General features: G+C 41.8%; 1 long non-coding RNA gene and 1 pseudogene across 1 annotated transcript in view; one reads left to right on the top strand and one right to left on the bottom strand.

Annotated features, from left to right (window-relative positions):
* Positions 1–16,398, bottom strand: part of LOC129528551 (uncharacterized) — a 105,731-nt gene that overhangs the window by 40,037 nt on the left and 49,296 nt on the right. The gene's annotated exons all lie outside the window — the stretch shown is intronic.
* On the top strand, positions 7,024–7,704 carry LOC101149269 (AN1-type zinc finger protein 5-like; annotated as a pseudogene).

Here is a 16,398-nt window from a genome sequence, read left to right as displayed (position 1 = left end):
TTAACTTACATCCTTAGAGAAATCTCCATGTGTAAGAGTGTATGTTTTTCCTAGCTGTCTTTTTTTTTTTTTTTTTTTTTTTTTTTTGAGACAGAGTTTTGCTCTTGTTTCCAAGGCTGGAGTGCAATGGTGCAATCTCGGCTCACTGCAACCTCCACCTCCCAGGTTCAAGTGTTTCTCCTGCCTCAGCCTCCCGAGTAGCTGGGATTACAGGCACCCGCCATCACGTCCAGCTAATTTTGTATTTTTTTATTAGAGACGGGGTTTCACCATGTTGGCCAGGCTGATCACAAACTCCTGACCTCAGGTAATCCACCCAACTTGGCCTCCCAAAGTGCTGGGATTACAGGCATAAGCCACCACGCCTGGCCCTGGCTGTCTTAACTGAACTGTTATTCACACCATTTTTCCTTGGTTTGAATAAAATATGAATTCTCTATTTTGTTTCATCTAAGAGTTGGCCCTTTGGAAATGTAATTTAGTATTGCTTAGCTGACAATTAGGACAGGGGACAGAAGAAAACAGAAAAAAGGTAGAAAGAGAAAAAAACAGTAGGGGAGAGAGGTGTGAAGAAACTTATGGATATGAAGATGTATTTTTGGTAAGGAAAGTTATAAAGAAAAGAAATATTATGTGAGAAAAGATCTTGTATGGTAAATCCTTGTCCTAAAGTAGAATGACTGATTATTTAGGAAAAAGGGAAATGTAAGACAAGTTAGAAAGTCTAGATGGTCTGTGTAAGTCATGATAGGGTTCATAAAATGGGAAAGAAAAACTTAAAAACTGGCAAATGAAAAATCTTACAACTATTGGTTCTGCTTCTGTCTGTGTATCTAAGTTTTGTTTTTTGTTCTTGTTTTTGTTTTTCTTGTCTGTGTATTTATATGTGTTGTGTGTGTGGTATTTATATAAAAAGCTCCAATTAATTGGCTTTAAGAAAAGTGCTGAAATCAAATATTTTGTCAGAAAAATAAAAACTTTAATGCCTTTTAGTTCACGTGACTTTAGTAATCTTTATAAAATAAAGACACTTTTCAAGATTATTGGTAAAATAAAAACATCTTCAACACTTAAGACATTTAGTCTAAATTAGGCAGGTCAAATACTATCTTTGCTAGATGGTTTAAGGTTATAAACTACTTCTTTGACTTTTGATACTTGTACAACTTACCTGCTTTGTAGCTAGATTCTAGGTAAGGCCTGGGGACATACGGAGTTATCCATGCCCATCTATGTTGGAAATAGTCAGACCTTATCTGCATTTCTGTCTGGTGTCCTAGGCTACACACCTGGTACATAAATAAAATTGCTTACTTACCAGGTCTTTCACCAAAAATAAAAGTTGCTAAGAGTTAACATTGTAACATATGTAATTGAGACTACTAGAGAAACAGTTTTACATGCAAGGTATATAAGGAAAGTAGAATGTGTTTTTGGTAAAAGATTATAAGAAAGTATGGGGATGTGTTTTTTTCCCTAATTTAGAGAGTTAAAGGATAGGATAAAGCTGATGTTTGAGTAAGTTGTGAAAGGTTTATGAAAGATTAGTGTTGTAAAAGAAATTCTGTATGAAAAGATATTGGCTAAAATTAAAGGGGTATTATTCAATTTATCTGTAAATTGAACATTGGAATAAAAGCATAACATGGCTTTCTTAGAGCATGGTTCTATTCTTTAACCAAAAAAAAACTGTAAAGAGTTATAAAAGGTTTATAAGAACCTTACCTTATGATAAAACGATTAAGATTAGGCAGATTTGTGTATAAGATTTTTTTTTTTGGCCAGGCACGGTGGCTTACGCCTGTAATCCCAGCACTGCGGGAGGCCAAGGCGGGTGGATCATAAGGTCAGGAGATGAAGACCATCCTGGCCAACATGGTGAAATCCTGTCTCTACTAAAAATACAAAAATTAGCTGGGTGTGGCGATGCACACCTGTAATCCCAGCTACTCGGGAGGCTGAGGCAGGGGAATGGCATGAACCTGGAAGGCAGAAATTGCAGTGAGCCAAGATCACACCACTGCACTCCAGCCTGGTGACAGAGTAAGACTCCGTCTCAAAAAAAAAAAAAGATTTTTTTTTTTTAAGAGACAGGGTCTCACTGTGTTGCCCAGGCTGGTCTTGAACTCCTGGGCTCAAGTGATTCTCCTGCCTCAGCCTCCCAAAGTGTTAGGATTACAGGCATGAGCCATTGCACCTGAACAGATCTGTCTATTAGGTTTTATTAAGAACTGGATTTAACATCAATATAGTACACTAACATAAAGGTGAGACTTGGCTTTCACTCTTGAACAAGATTTTTGTGTAATTTTTTTTAATGAAAGATTTTTGTTTGCCTTTTGAATAAACTACAGGAAAAAGAATGAAAGAAAAGAGAAAATTATTTGGAAAGCTAAGTCTTCCCTCTATCAATGAGTAAAGGTTTTCCCCCCTTTTTTTTTTTTTCAGGTAGAGTCTCACTCTGTCACCCAGGCTGGAGTGCAGTGGCACAATCTTGACTCACTGAAACCTCCGCCTCCCAGGTTCAAGCAAATCTCCTGCCTCAGCCTCCCGAGTAGCTGGGATTACAGGCATGCACCATCATGCCTGGCTAATTTTTTGTATTTTTAGTGAGACGGGGTTTCACCATATTGGCCAGGCTGATCTCAAACTCCTGACCTTATGATCCGCCCACCTCAGCCTCCCAAAGTGCTGGGATTACAGGCATGAGCCACCATTCCCGGCCAGGTTTTTCCCTTTTTAAAATCTTTGAGTTATCATTTTGGCTCAATGACTTACGGTGTGCTGGGATTCTATTTTATATCAAGTATTTTAAACCTTTAATATTTGAAAACTTTCCAAAATCAAATTATAAGTTGCCTTTTTCTGACCTGATTAATCCTTTAGATATCAGGTACCCTAAAGTCCAAAAGAGACATATTTGGCTTATTTGGTATATTAAAATCATACAGGAAGCACTGTCAAATATGAAATAGTGTTTGGCTTTCTTTGGGGTGTATTTGTATAAATGTGTTATTGGTATGTTTTCCAAAATTATGCTATACTCCTATAATACTGATATGACTTAGTGTATATTATCAGTAATAATTATAATTGTTTTGTAAAATTGTTGTATGCCACAGAAGTAACCATGACTGCCATAATAATTTTTGTCATCCACAGACAATTGTTGTCTTATTTTGATCCTCTTTAAAGGACAGTTTATAATCAGCTATAGGACTCTGATGAGTACTCTTAAATGCAGGCCTTTGATAACTTTGGAAAGTGTGCCATTAAAATAGAGAAGAAAGAACTTCAAAGACTCTCTTGGAAAACTAATGTGTACATAAATGTTGAGTGAAACAGGAACTAATTGCATAGACTGAACTAACAAAAGATGAAAATAATCTTTTTATGACTTTTTGCCTAAAACATTGCTGATCCTTTCTGTCTTTTCAGAGTCAAGAATACTTTTCTTTTGAGCTATTTACAGCTTTTAACAAGTAAAATACATTCCTATAAAGAAAATTTGGAGCATATTTCTTTCTCCCTACCTCATTTCTCCAAAATTTGGAAACTGTAAGTATTCTTAACTATGGCAATATTTGCACAAGTACAATAAGAATGTTTTCTTTCGTAACAGGACACCATTGGAGACAATGGTTCTTTTATGAAGGCTTTGACTGGAATGGCATGCCAGGTACAAAAAGACTACTTTTAAGGAATCAAAGTTGACTTACAGAGTCAGAAAAAGCCCCCTGGGAAAACTGGCCTCGTGCCTTGTCTATGCAGTCCTTGTACAGGGATCCTGACCTGTGGTAAGTAAAGAATGTCACTTTCTTTTTTTTTTTTTTTTTTTGAGAGAGTGTTTCACTCTGTCACCCAGGCTGGAGTGCAGTGATATGATCTTGGCTTACTGCAACCTCCGCCTCCCAGGTTCAAGTGATTCTCCTAACTCAGCCTCTGAGCAGCTGGGATTACAGGCATGTGCCACGATGCCAGGCTAAATATTTTTTTGTATTATTAGTAGAGACAGGCTTTTCACCATGTTGGCCAGGCTGGTCTCAAACTCCTGACATCAAGTAATCAACCCACCTCAGCCTCCAAAAGTGCTGGGGTTACAGGTGTGACGACCACACCTGGCCAAAAATGTCACTTTCTGGCCCAGGAGTCCCAGTTATCCTGGGAAATTGAGAGGAAAGAAATGTACCCAATTCATACAAGTATTTGAAGGTACAAACCCGTGGCTAGGATCAGTGCTTTAAAAGCTCTAATCTGAGATTCCTTATGGAACAAAGTTCCATCAAATCCAATTTAAAAAGAGCCTATATGGCAAATAATTACTCTTGCTGCACTTTATACAAATAATCAGACCTAGTATAATAAGACTAAAACTTAGTTTGCAAATAAATGAGTCCTACCATGATTTGTTTTTAATAAAAATGGGAATTAGAGAAAAATTATTTTTCAAAAACCGTGATACACCTGTTATTAGATTCTAGTCTCATCTGTTGAGTTTTTTCTGCAATTTAGACTGACTCTGCTTCTTCCTGTGAACCAACCAGTGATCTCTGGCTGCTGCTCAAAAGAAACAAAAGAGGAAGGTAATGTAAAAATCTGGATCAGTATCTTAATTCTGGGCATGTATTGGAATCAGCGAGTGACTGTATCAGCTTGGTTCCAACAACTGCCCCGTTCATGAAAAGCTTTCTTATTTAGTTCACTTGGAATAATTTTACTTATTTCGCTTTACTTTTGTGGAATATATTGCTGTCATATTCTTTGTGTAAAAATGCAAGATAAGCTTATTCAATGTTTTCTTAAATTGAGCACTTATTAGTCTTTCAGATATCACCTTTTGTCAGAACTCAGAGTTATGAAGGGCCCTCACCATACTGAGGCTTTCTGACTGAGCTCCTCTCTACCCTGGATACAAGAGACCCTAATAGGCAGGAATATCATTGCCCCTAGTCAGCCTAAAGAAGTTACAGTAGATGGATCTTTGCCCCTCCGCAACCCTTAGGATTAAAGATCCCCTTGTAAAAAGGAGGGGGGAAATATGTCAGAGGTGTTTGAACCAGAGCAACTCCATCTTCAACAGGGTCTGGGTAAAATAAAGCTGAGACCTGCTGGGCTGCATTCCCAGATTAGGCATTCTTAGTTGCAGGATGAGATAGGTGGTCAGCACAAAATACAGGTCACAAAGACCCCACTGATAAAACAGGATGCAGTAAAGAAGCTGGCCAAAACACGCCCAAACCAAGATACAGATGGAACTGACTTCTGGTTGTCCTCATTGCTCTTTATACACTAATTATAATGTGTAACCATGCTAGAAGACACTCCCACCAGTGCCACGACAGTTTACAAATACCATGGCAATGTCTAGAAGTTACCCTAAATGGTCAAAAAGGAAAAGGAACCCTCAGTTCCAAGAAATCGCCACCCCTTTCCTGGAAAACTCATGAATAATCCACCCCATATGTAGCATATAATCAAGAAATAACCATAAAAATATCCAACCAGCAGCCCTCAGGGCTGCTCTGCCTATGGACCAGCCATTCTTTTGTTTCTTCTCTAATAAACTTGCTTTCACTTTACTCTACAGACTTACCCTGACTTCTTTCCTGTGTAAGATCCAAGAACCCTCTGTTGGGGACTTGATCAGGACCCCATTCTGGTAATAATATGACCCAACAATTGCACTCCTAGGTATATACCCAAGAGAAATAAAAACATGTCTATACAAAAACTCATACACAGATGTCCACGGCTGGGCTTGATGGCTCACCCCTGTAATCCCAGCACTTTGGGAGGCTGAGGTGGGCAGATCACTTGAGCTCAGGAGTTCAAGACCAGCCTGGCCAACATGGTGAAACTGCGTCTCTACTAAAAATACCAATATTAGCTGGGTGTAGTTGTGTACACCTGTAATCCCAGCTACTCCGGAGGCTGGGCCAGGAGAATCATTTGAACTGGAAAGACGGAGGTTTCAGTGAGCCGAACAACACTCCATCTCTTAGAAAGAAAAAAAATGTTCATAAGCAGCATTGTTTGTAATAGCCAAAAGCAGAAACAACTCAAATGTCCACCAACTGATGAATGGATTTACAAAACGTGGTATATACATATAACGGAAGATTATTTGGCAATAAAAAGAAACGGGGCTGGGCACAGTGGCTCACACCTATAATCCCAACAATTTGAAAGGCCAAGGTGGGAGGATCGCTAGAGCCCAGTTGTTTGAGACCAGCCTGGGTAATACAGTGAGACTTCATCTGTATAGGAAAAGAATTTTAAGTAAAAAATAAAAAGAAATAAAGTATTGATACATGATACAACATGGATAAAGCTTGAAAATATTATGCTAAGTGAAAGAAGCCAGTCACAAGAACACATACTATTCCATTTATATGAAATATTGAGAATAGGCAAGTTCACAGAAACAAACAAGTAGATTAGGGTTCCCAGGGGCTGGAGAGAGGAGGCTGAAGGGTGGGGTGAAAAAAGGAGTGATTACTAATGGGTATGGGGTCTCTTGTTGGGGTGATGAATATGTTCTGAAGATTGATTATGGTGACAGTTACACAATTCTGTGACTATACTAAAAATCAGGCAGTTGTTCTTCAAGTCACGCAGTTGGGTGTCTTCCAAGCATACTTTCTCTTTTTTTATTTTCTGAAGACTTTTAAAAATAAACTTCCAGCCAGGCGTGGTGGCTTACACCTGTAATCCCAAGCACTTTGGGAAGCCGAGGTGGGTGGTTCACCTGAGGTCAGGAGTTGGAGACCAGCCTGGCCAACATGGTGAAACCCCATCTCTATTAAAAATACAAAAAAAAAAAATTAGCTGGGCGTGGTGGCAGGCGCCTGTAATCCCAGCTGCTCAGGAGGCTGAGGCAGGAGAATCGTTTGAACCCAGGAGGCAGAGGTTGCAGTGAGCCGAAATCACACCATTGCACTCCACCCTGGACGACAAGAGCAAGACTCCATCTTAAAAATAAAATAAAATCCCTTTGGCCATGGGGATGGTTGGAACTCAGACCTGGCAGAAAAATATGGCTCAGGAGACTAACCAGACCCCGGGGCCCATGCTGTGTAGCACAGGATGTGGCTTTTATGGAAATCCTAGGACAAATGGAATGTGTTCAGTTTGCTACAAAGAACATCTTCAGAGGCAGCAGAATAGTGGCAGAATGAGCCCAATGGGGACAGCTAGTGGTTCCAACAGTCCTACCTCAGATTCTGCATCTGTACAGAGAGCAGACACTAGCTTAAACAACTGTGAAGGTGCTGCTGGCAGCACATCTGAAAAATCAAGAAATGTGCCTGCGGCTGCCTTGCCTGTAACTCAGCAAATGACAGAAATGAGCATTTCAACAGAGGACAAAATAACTACCCCGAAAACAGAGGTGTGAGAGCCAGTTGTCACTCAGCCCAGTCCATCAGTTTTTCAGCCCAGTACTTCTCAGAGTGAAGAAAAAGCTCCTGAATTGCCCAAACCAAAGAAAAACAGATGTTTCATGTGCAGAAAGAAAGTTGGTCTTACAGGGTTTGACTGCCGACGTGGAAATTTGTTTTGTGGACTTCACCGTTAACTCTGACAAGCACAACTGTCCATATGATTACAAAGCAGAAGCTGCAGCAAAAATCAGAAAAGAGAATCCAGTTGTTGTGGCTGAAAAAATTCAGAGAATATAAATTACTTCTTGTGAAGAGACTGAAACTTTGTTTTTATTTTAATATATCATAGAAAAACATTAAAGAGCAGACGCATGGCCATTTTTTAAAAAAATAAATAAATAAAAATAAAATAAAATTCCACTCTTGCTCTGGAAAAAAATCATTGAGGAATATACTTTAAATGGGTGAGTGGTATGGCATATAAATTATATCTCAATAAAGCTTTTTTTTTTTTTAAGAAAAAAAAAGAACACTGACGCCTGGATAAAGACTGTACCAGCTGGACAGAGTTTAGATTCAGTTGTAATATCCCATAAGCCCATTAAGACCCATAGCCAACCTGTAAAACTGCAATAATCTGAACTTTGACTTTACTTTTTTTAAAAAAAAACCTAACATCAAAGCCTAGGACCCCATTTTTGGTCATTCCCTACCAGCTTTGTACCACTTGTTTAATTGATTTAATGGCAAACATAGCCAAAGTAACGATGTGTATTTACTGAGCATCTATTATGTGATAGCTACTTTTCTAGGACCCAGGATTCAACAGTGAGACATGTAGTCCCTGCATACAAAATGCTTACAATACATTCACCAGGTAATCTTGAGAGGGCATGGTAAGCGCTACACAGGGGTAAGTACTGGGTACTTCAGAAGCATGACCTGGGGTTGGGGTGTTAGCATAGCATAGCACAGAAGAAGGGATGTCTAAACCAAAGATAACTAAAGTTGATAAGAAAGAGGCGTAACAGGAGCATTCTAGGCAGATAGAATAAGTGTAAAGGCCCAGATACAATAGAGAACAGGGGTATTTAAGGAATTAAAGTATGTGTTGTGTACCTGGAGTACAAGAATGGGGGAAAGGTGGGGGCAGGATTAGCACAGATGAAGCTGGAGAAGACTGAGTTCTTTTAAATTTGTAATATAACAACAACAACAAAAAAGCTTGGGGGCCCTATTGAAGAGATCAAAGTGCATCCTGAGGGCAACAGAGAACCATTTAAAGGGCTTTAATATTAGGGAAAATGTGATTAGAATTTTGTTTCATACATCCACTTCACCCACACTGCAGAAAATGAATTAGAGTGGCATGGAATTAGACTGAAGACAAAAAAGTGGAATCAGAGAGAAGGCTGCTGCAGTGATCTAGAAAAGGAAATGGCTGAATCAGTAGTGTGAGTAAGGTTGGAAAAAGAAGTGGACAGCTTGAGAGATATTTAGCAGGTAGTATTGTCAAGACTGAGTGATTGACTAGATGTGGGGATGATAAAAGAGTAATCAAAGATGGTGGCCAGATTTCTGGTGTGGATCATTGTGGGGTACCATCCACTAAAATTTTTTTTTTAATTTTTTGAGACAGGGTCTCACTCTGTCCCCTAGGCTACAGTGCAGTCATGTGATCACAGTTCACTGCAGACTCAACCTCCGGGGCTCAAGCAATCCCGACCTCCTGAGTACCTGGTACTATAGGCACATGCCACCACGGCGAGCTAATTTTTTTTTTTAAGACATGAAGTCTTATTATGTTGCCCAGGTCACAGGCATGAGCCATCGCGCCCAGCCATCTCTGTCTCTCTTTAAATAGAGATGGGGTCTTACTCTTTGCTTGGTCACAAACTCCTGGACTCAAGCAATCCTCCCGCCTCAGCCTCCCAAAAGTGCTGGGATTACAGGTGTGAGCTGCTGCACCTGGCTAAAATTTTGTTTTAAACAATCAAGTTTAGAGGCAAGAAAAGTTCGGTTTTTTTGGACATGTTGCATATTCAAAAGCAGATGTCCAATAAACTGTTGAGATATACAATTCCAGAGAGATGGAGGGCTGGGTGCAGTGGCTCACACCTGTAATTCCAGCACTTTGGGAGGCCAAGGCAGGCGGAGCACTTGAGGTCAGTAGTTGGAGACCAGCCTGGCCAACAAGGGGAAACGCTGTCTCCACTAAAAATACAAAAACTAGCCAGGTGTGGTGGTGGGCACCCGTAATCTCAGCTACCTGGGAGGCTGAGGCAGGAGAATCGCTTGAACCCGGGAGGCAGAGGTTTCAGTGAGCAGAGATCATGTCACTGCACTCCAGCCTGGGCGACAAACGGAGACTCTGTCTCAAAAAAAAAAAAAAGAGAGAGAGAACGAGAGAGATGGAGGACAGGCACAGTCGCTCACACCTGTAACCCCAGCCCTTTGAAAGGCTTAGGTAGCTGAATAGCTCGAAGCCAGAGGAGTTCAAGATCAGCCTGTGCAACATAGCAAGACCCTGTCTCTACCAAAAAAAAAAAAAAAAGTTTTTAATTAGCTGGGCACAGTTGGCCAGGCACGGTGGCTCACACCTGTAATCCCAGCACTTTGGGAGGCCGAGGTGGGCGGATCACGAGGTCAGGAGATGGAGACCATCCTGGCTAACACGGTGAAACCCCATCTCTACTAAAAATACAAAAAAATTAGCTGGGCGTGGTGGCGGGCACCTGTAGTCCCAGCTACTCGGGAGGCTGAGGCAGGAGAATGGAGTGAACCCGGGAGGCAGAGCTTGCAGTGAGCTGAGATTGCGCCACTGCATTCCAGCCCGGGCAACAGAGCGAGACTCTGTCTCTAAAAAAAAAAAAAAAAAAAAAAATTAGCTGGGCACAGTGGCTCACATCTGTATCCCAGCACTTTGGGATGCTAAAGTGGAAGGATTGCTTGAGTCCAGGAGTTAAAAGTTATAGTGAGCTATGATCGCACCACTGCATTCTAGCCTGGGCGAAAGAGTAAGACCCCACCTCTGTTTAAAGAGAGAGAGAGATGGCTGGCGTGATGGCTCACGCCTGTAATCCCAGCACTTTGGGAGGCCGAGGCGGGCAGATCACAAGGTCAGGAGATCGAGACCATCCTGGCTAACACAGTGAAACCCCGTCTCTCCTAAAAATACAAAAAATTAGCCAGGCGTGGTGGTGGGCACCTGTAGTCCCAGCTACTCGGGAGGCTGAGGCAGGAAAATGGCATGAACCCAGGAGGCAGAGGTTGCAGTGAGCCGAGATCACACCACTGCATTCCAGCCGGGGCAACAGAGCAAGACACCATCTCAAAAAAAAAAAAAGAGAGAGAGAGAGAGATGGGCCATTCATCAGGTATCAATTATAACTGAAGTCACAGAGGGAACATGAGTATATAGAAAGAGAAGAGGACATTAGGACAGAACCCTAAAGACAAATGACATTTAAGGAATGGAATGGACACATCAGAGAAGGTGGTAAGGAAAACTCAAAAGGAACGGCCGAAGAGGTAGAAGAGAACCCAACAGTGTGAGGGCCAGAGCGGCAGTTCCAAAGCAAAGCACTGGCAGACTGTGGTAAGTGGGCTGCAACGCCAAGTAAAACAAGGGTGAAAGGGTCATTCTATTTTGCAACTGTGTCATCATTGGCGACGCTGGTAAGAGTAGTTTTGGTTGCGCAACGGGAATAAATCTACTCTAGGATGCTCAGGAGTAGATGGGAGATAAGTAAATGGAGATAGTAACTATAAACTCTTTTTAAGTATTAGTTTAGGCCAGGCACGGTGGCTCAAGCCTGTAATCCCAGCAATCTGGGAGGCCGAGGAGAGCGGATCACCTGAGGTCAGGAGTTTGAGACCAGCATGGCCAATATAGTGAAACCCCGTCTCTACTAAAAATACAAAAATTAGCCGGGCGTGGTGGTACATGCCTGTAGTCCCAGCTACTTGAGAGGCTGAGGCAGGAGAATTGCTTGAACTCGGTAGTAGGTTGCGGTAAACCGAGATTGCAACACTGCACTCCAGCCTGGGCAACAGAGCGAGATACTGTCTCAAAAAAAAATAATAACCATAAATAAATAAATGTTTGTTTCTAAAAAAAGAAGAGAGTGATACGGTAGAAGCCAGTAAGAGAAGTAGAGTTCAAAAAGGGGATTTTTTAATATAAGACAGGCTTAAATATATTGAAATATTGAAATAGATGCAGAGTTTTTAGTTTCCTATTACGATCATGCTCTTTCTTCTAACTACTTCTTCCTTCTCACAGGAAATTATTACTGAAATACCAAGCATTCAGCCTAGTCCTGCGGTTTGCTGCATAGAATGCCAGTCACTGAGTCAACAAGTATTTCCAGGAAGGAGGGCTTGAATCCAGTGCTGCGGTGAAGGACAACAAGAGATAAAGTCTCAGATCAGTCTCTGACAGACTGAAACTGGGGAGTTTATATAGCAGGGAAGGTGGGAAAACAGAAATTAGGGAGGGGTAGGGAAGCAGTCACAATGGATGAGGAGTCTGGTATCTCATTGTCTGGGTGTGAGGATCTGATGAGTTTCAGTTCCTTGCCTGAGGGTAGGTTTCCTAAGGAAGGAACTCAGATGAGACAGATACAAGTTTAGAGTTCTAAGACTAGGGAAGGTCAATTTCTATGTTTATTAAAAAAACCTGTAAACATTAGTCCTGTGGGACAATTGCACTGGTTTCAAAATCTGGAAGGGAAGAGCTAGCTGAAGATAAGACAGATCCTAAGTATTTTAAGCCAGACCAGCTTCACGACAGATTTGATTTACCAACATTTCAAACATAATGCCTCCATACCGCATTAAAATCTGCTCTCCTATAACCAGGTCTTTTCTCTGCTTATGACCACATATAATATAAAACTACTGATTTGCTCATCATCTTTTAAACAAATCATATTCTTCTAAAATAGGACTTTCAAAACTATAAATAGTTGCTAACTTAGAAAAATCCAGTGGAGACTGCTAATGGTTTCCTTCTTTCTCTCTTCCTATGCTAGCAGTAGAATCTCCATTGCTACTTCTGTGGGAGTGCTTGTTTGTTATTTGAGAGAAACTGTGGTTTCTTTTTTTTTCTTTTTCTTTTTTTTTTTTTTTGAGACAGAGTCTCTTGTTGCCCAGGCTGGAGTGCAATGGTGCGATCTCCACTCACCGCAACCTCTGCCTCCCGGGTTCAAGTGATTCTCCTGCCTCAGCCTCCTGAGTAGCTGGGATTGCAGGTATGTACCACCATGCCCAGCTAATTTCATATTTTTAGTAGAGACGAGGTTTCTCCATGTTGGTCAGGCTGGTCTCGAATTCCCTACCACAGGTGATCCGCCCTCCTCAGCCTCCCAAAGTGCTAGGATTACAGGCGTGAGCCACCGCCCCTGGTGAAACTGGTTTCAAAGATGGAAAAGGGAAGAATCTGTCAAAGCAGTAAGCGCACAGGAATGCTAACCCTAGGACTGACTCCAGGTAGGGTTGAGTAACTCCCATTGGGCAGTTACTCAAAGATTTTACCCCCACTCTGCCTAAAATTTTCATCCCACTTTATTAAACTACATGGTATTTCATCCAATTCATTTAGCAAATGATTCTGAGAAGATTACAGAGCTTTCAGCTATACATGAATCACTTGTACAAACTGCTTTTCCCTCACCACCCAGCTTCCATCTAACACACTGAGTTGGGAGCTTTAATGGGAATGGGGTAGGATCGGGAAAATGACTCAAAAGCAAAGGAAATTTGGGCCAAAAGGAAATTTGGGCCATAAATGAGGAGGAAGATAGACCTGGATCAGATATTAAAGTAGAGGGATAAGGGTAGCATCAAAGTCCTATATACCTTAAATCTTAGAAGAGGGAGAAGAGTTCATAAAAAGGGTTCAAGAGATGAAAAGATATCAAAGGTAAGCATCATTTTTAAAGTGTGCCTCATGTTAATCCTGTGCCAGGAATGGTAGATAGGACTCTTTTCCCTTCCCTGGGATATTTCTAACATTTAGAACCCAAGTGTAGTAGGGTTCTCCAGAGAAGCAGAACCAACAAGGTGTGTGTGTGTGTGTGTGTGTGTGTGTATAAAAAGAGCTTTATTATAAAGAATTGTCTCACACAATTATGGAGGCTGACAAGTCCCAAGAGCTTCAGGGTGAGCTGGAAAGCTAGAGACCCAAGAGAGCCAGTTGTATAGTTTCAGTCCAAAGGCCAGCAAGGCTCAAGAGCTGATGATTCAGTTTGAGTCTGGAGACAGGAAGAAGCCAATATCCCAGTTTGAAAGTGGTCAGGCAGGAGGAATTCCTTTACTCAAGGGAGGATAAGTCTTTTTATTCTATTCAGGCTTTCAACTGATTGGATGAGGCCTACCCATATTAGGGAGAGCAATCTACTTTATTCAATCTATCAATTTAAATCTTAATCTCATGCAAAAATATCTTCACAGAAATACCCAGAATAGGCCGGGAGCAGTGGCTCAGGCCTGTAATCCAGCACTTTGGGAGGACAAGGTAGGCAGATCATGAGGTCAGGAGTTCAAGACCAGCCTGGCCAACATGTAGAAACCCCGTCTCTACCAAAAATACAAAAATTAGCCAGGTGTGGTGGCATGAGCCTGTAATCCCAGCTACTCAGGAGACTGAGGCAGGAGAATTGCTTGAACTTGGGAGGTGGAGGTTGCAGTGAGCCGAGATCACGCCATTGCACTCCAGCCTGGGCGACAGAGCAAGGTTCCATCTTGGGGGGAAAAAAAAAAAACACCCAGAATAATGTCTGACCAAATCCCTGGGCACATCATGGTCCAGCTAGGTTGACAAGTAAAAGTAACCATAACACTAAGTTAGTAATACAGCTCAGCCACATTGTCCATTCAACATTTACAAAGACCTGTGCTAGACACTCTGGAATACTCATAGCTAAATTACATATGATTCCTTCCTTCTAGTGTAAGAATGATAACCCATATACAATTCTAGGCAGAGAGCATTAAGTACCACAAGGGGGTCTAAAAATTGAGATGACTTCGGTAGGGAGAGATTTTTTTTCCATAAGGTTTCATGAAAAGCATTTCAGCAGGGCACTGAAGAATGATGACAATGGCATAAAGGAAAAAACATTCCTAACGAAGAAAGGAAACATAAAAAGACAAAGAATCAGGAAACCATGGCAAGTCATGTAGTTTAACTGTTATTTATTTATTTATTTATTTATTTATTTATTTATTTATATTTAGATGGGGTCTCACTCTGTTGCCCAGGCTGGAGTGCAGTGATACGATCTTGGCTCACTGAGGCCTTGACCTCCTGGGCTCACAAGTGATCTTCTCACCTCAGCCTCTCAAGTAGCTGGAACTATAGGTGTGCACCACCATGCCCAGCTAATTTTGTTTATTTTTTGTAAAGACAAGGTCTCGGCCAGGCGTGGTGGCTCACGCCTGTAATCCTAACACTTTGGGAGACCAAGGCAGGCAGATCACGAGGTCAAGAGATCGAGACCATCCTGGCCAACATGGTGAAACCCTGTCTCTACTAAAAATACAAAAATTAGCTGGGTGTGGTGGTGCATGCCTGTAGTTCCAGCTACTGGGGAGGCTGAGGCAAAAGAATCGCTTGAACCCGGGAGGCGGAGGTTGCAGTGAGCCGAGATCGCACAACTGCACTCCAGCCTAGTGACAGAAAGAGACTCTGTCTCAAAAGAAAAAAAAAAAAAAAGACAAGGTCTCTCTACATTGCTCAGGTTGCTCTAGAACTCCTGGGCTCAAGTGATCCTCCCACTTTAGCCTCCCAACGTGCTGGGATTATAGGTGTGGGCCACCGCACCCTGCCAATTTTATTCTTTTTTTTTTTTTTTCCCCCAGAAACAAGGTCTCACTCTGTCACCCAGGCTGGAGTGCAGTGGTATAATCATGGCTCACTCAGCCTTGACCTGCTGGGCTCAAGTGATCCTCTCACCTCAGCCTCCCAAGTAGCTGGGACAACAGGTGCATGCCACCACACCTGGCTAATTTTTTAATGGAGATCTTGCTGTGTTGCCCAGGCTGCTCTTGGACTCCTGGCCTCAAGCAATCTTCCTACCTTGGCCTTCCAAAGTGTTGGGATTACAGGCATCAGCCACTGTGCCAGCCAAATGTATTTTAAAGTATATGAGGAAGAACAAAAGCGATTTGTATAACAGTAGGTAGCAAAAGGAATTCAGAACTTCCCAATCTCCCCAGTAGGTCTTTCTAAAAACCTTTGGCCCAGAATCTTTCTGAAACTGTCTCAGTTCAACTGCTAAATACTTCTGGGAAGTAACTTACTTCCATTCTGCTAATTCCTGCCATTTCCTAGAGTTTCCCTCCTTCTCAGGCCTTAGATATGCCCAGTACCCCATTAGGCTCTAGATTTAAAAGGCTTTTGAGGGGGAATCTGAGCACCTAATCAACATTTACAGCATATTTCATGAAACATATTTCAAATACAAAACATGAATTTCAAATTCATGAAACAAATATCTATCATTGCCTAGTATGTATCATGTATTGTGATAAGTCCAGGGACTAAAAAAATGAATAAAAATATGTTTCCTGCCCTAAAGGAACCCACTGTCAACTTTGGAACAAAGACTCTTCACAAAATGGAAAATGCCTATGGAGACATCTTGAGACGAGCCAAACATATCTTCTGGCTGGGCACGATGGCTCACGCCTATAATCTCAGCACTTTGGGAGGCTGAGGTAGGGGGATCATTTGAGGTCAGGAGTTCAAGACCAGCCTGGCCAACATGGTGAAACCTCGTCTCAACTGAAAATACAAAAATTAGCTGGGCGTGTTGGCACACACCTGTAACCCCAGCTACTCAGGAGGCTAAGGCAGAAGAATTGCTTGAACCCAGGAGGCAGAGACTGCAGTGAGCCAAGATCACACCACTGCACTCCAACCTGGGCGATTGAGTGAGACTCTGTCTCAAAAAATGTGTGTGTGTGTGTGTGTGTGTGTGTGTGTGTGTGTGTGTGTGTGTATCTTCCA

Source organism: Gorilla gorilla, chromosome 20 (assembly GCF_029281585.2).
Source record: "Gorilla gorilla gorilla isolate KB3781 chromosome 20, NHGRI_mGorGor1-v2.1_pri, whole genome shotgun sequence".
Lineage (NCBI taxonomy): Eukaryota > Metazoa > Chordata > Mammalia > Primates > Hominidae > Gorilla > Gorilla gorilla.
Note: the sequence above shows the minus strand (reverse complement) of the source record. Positions and strands in the feature narration are given on the sequence as shown.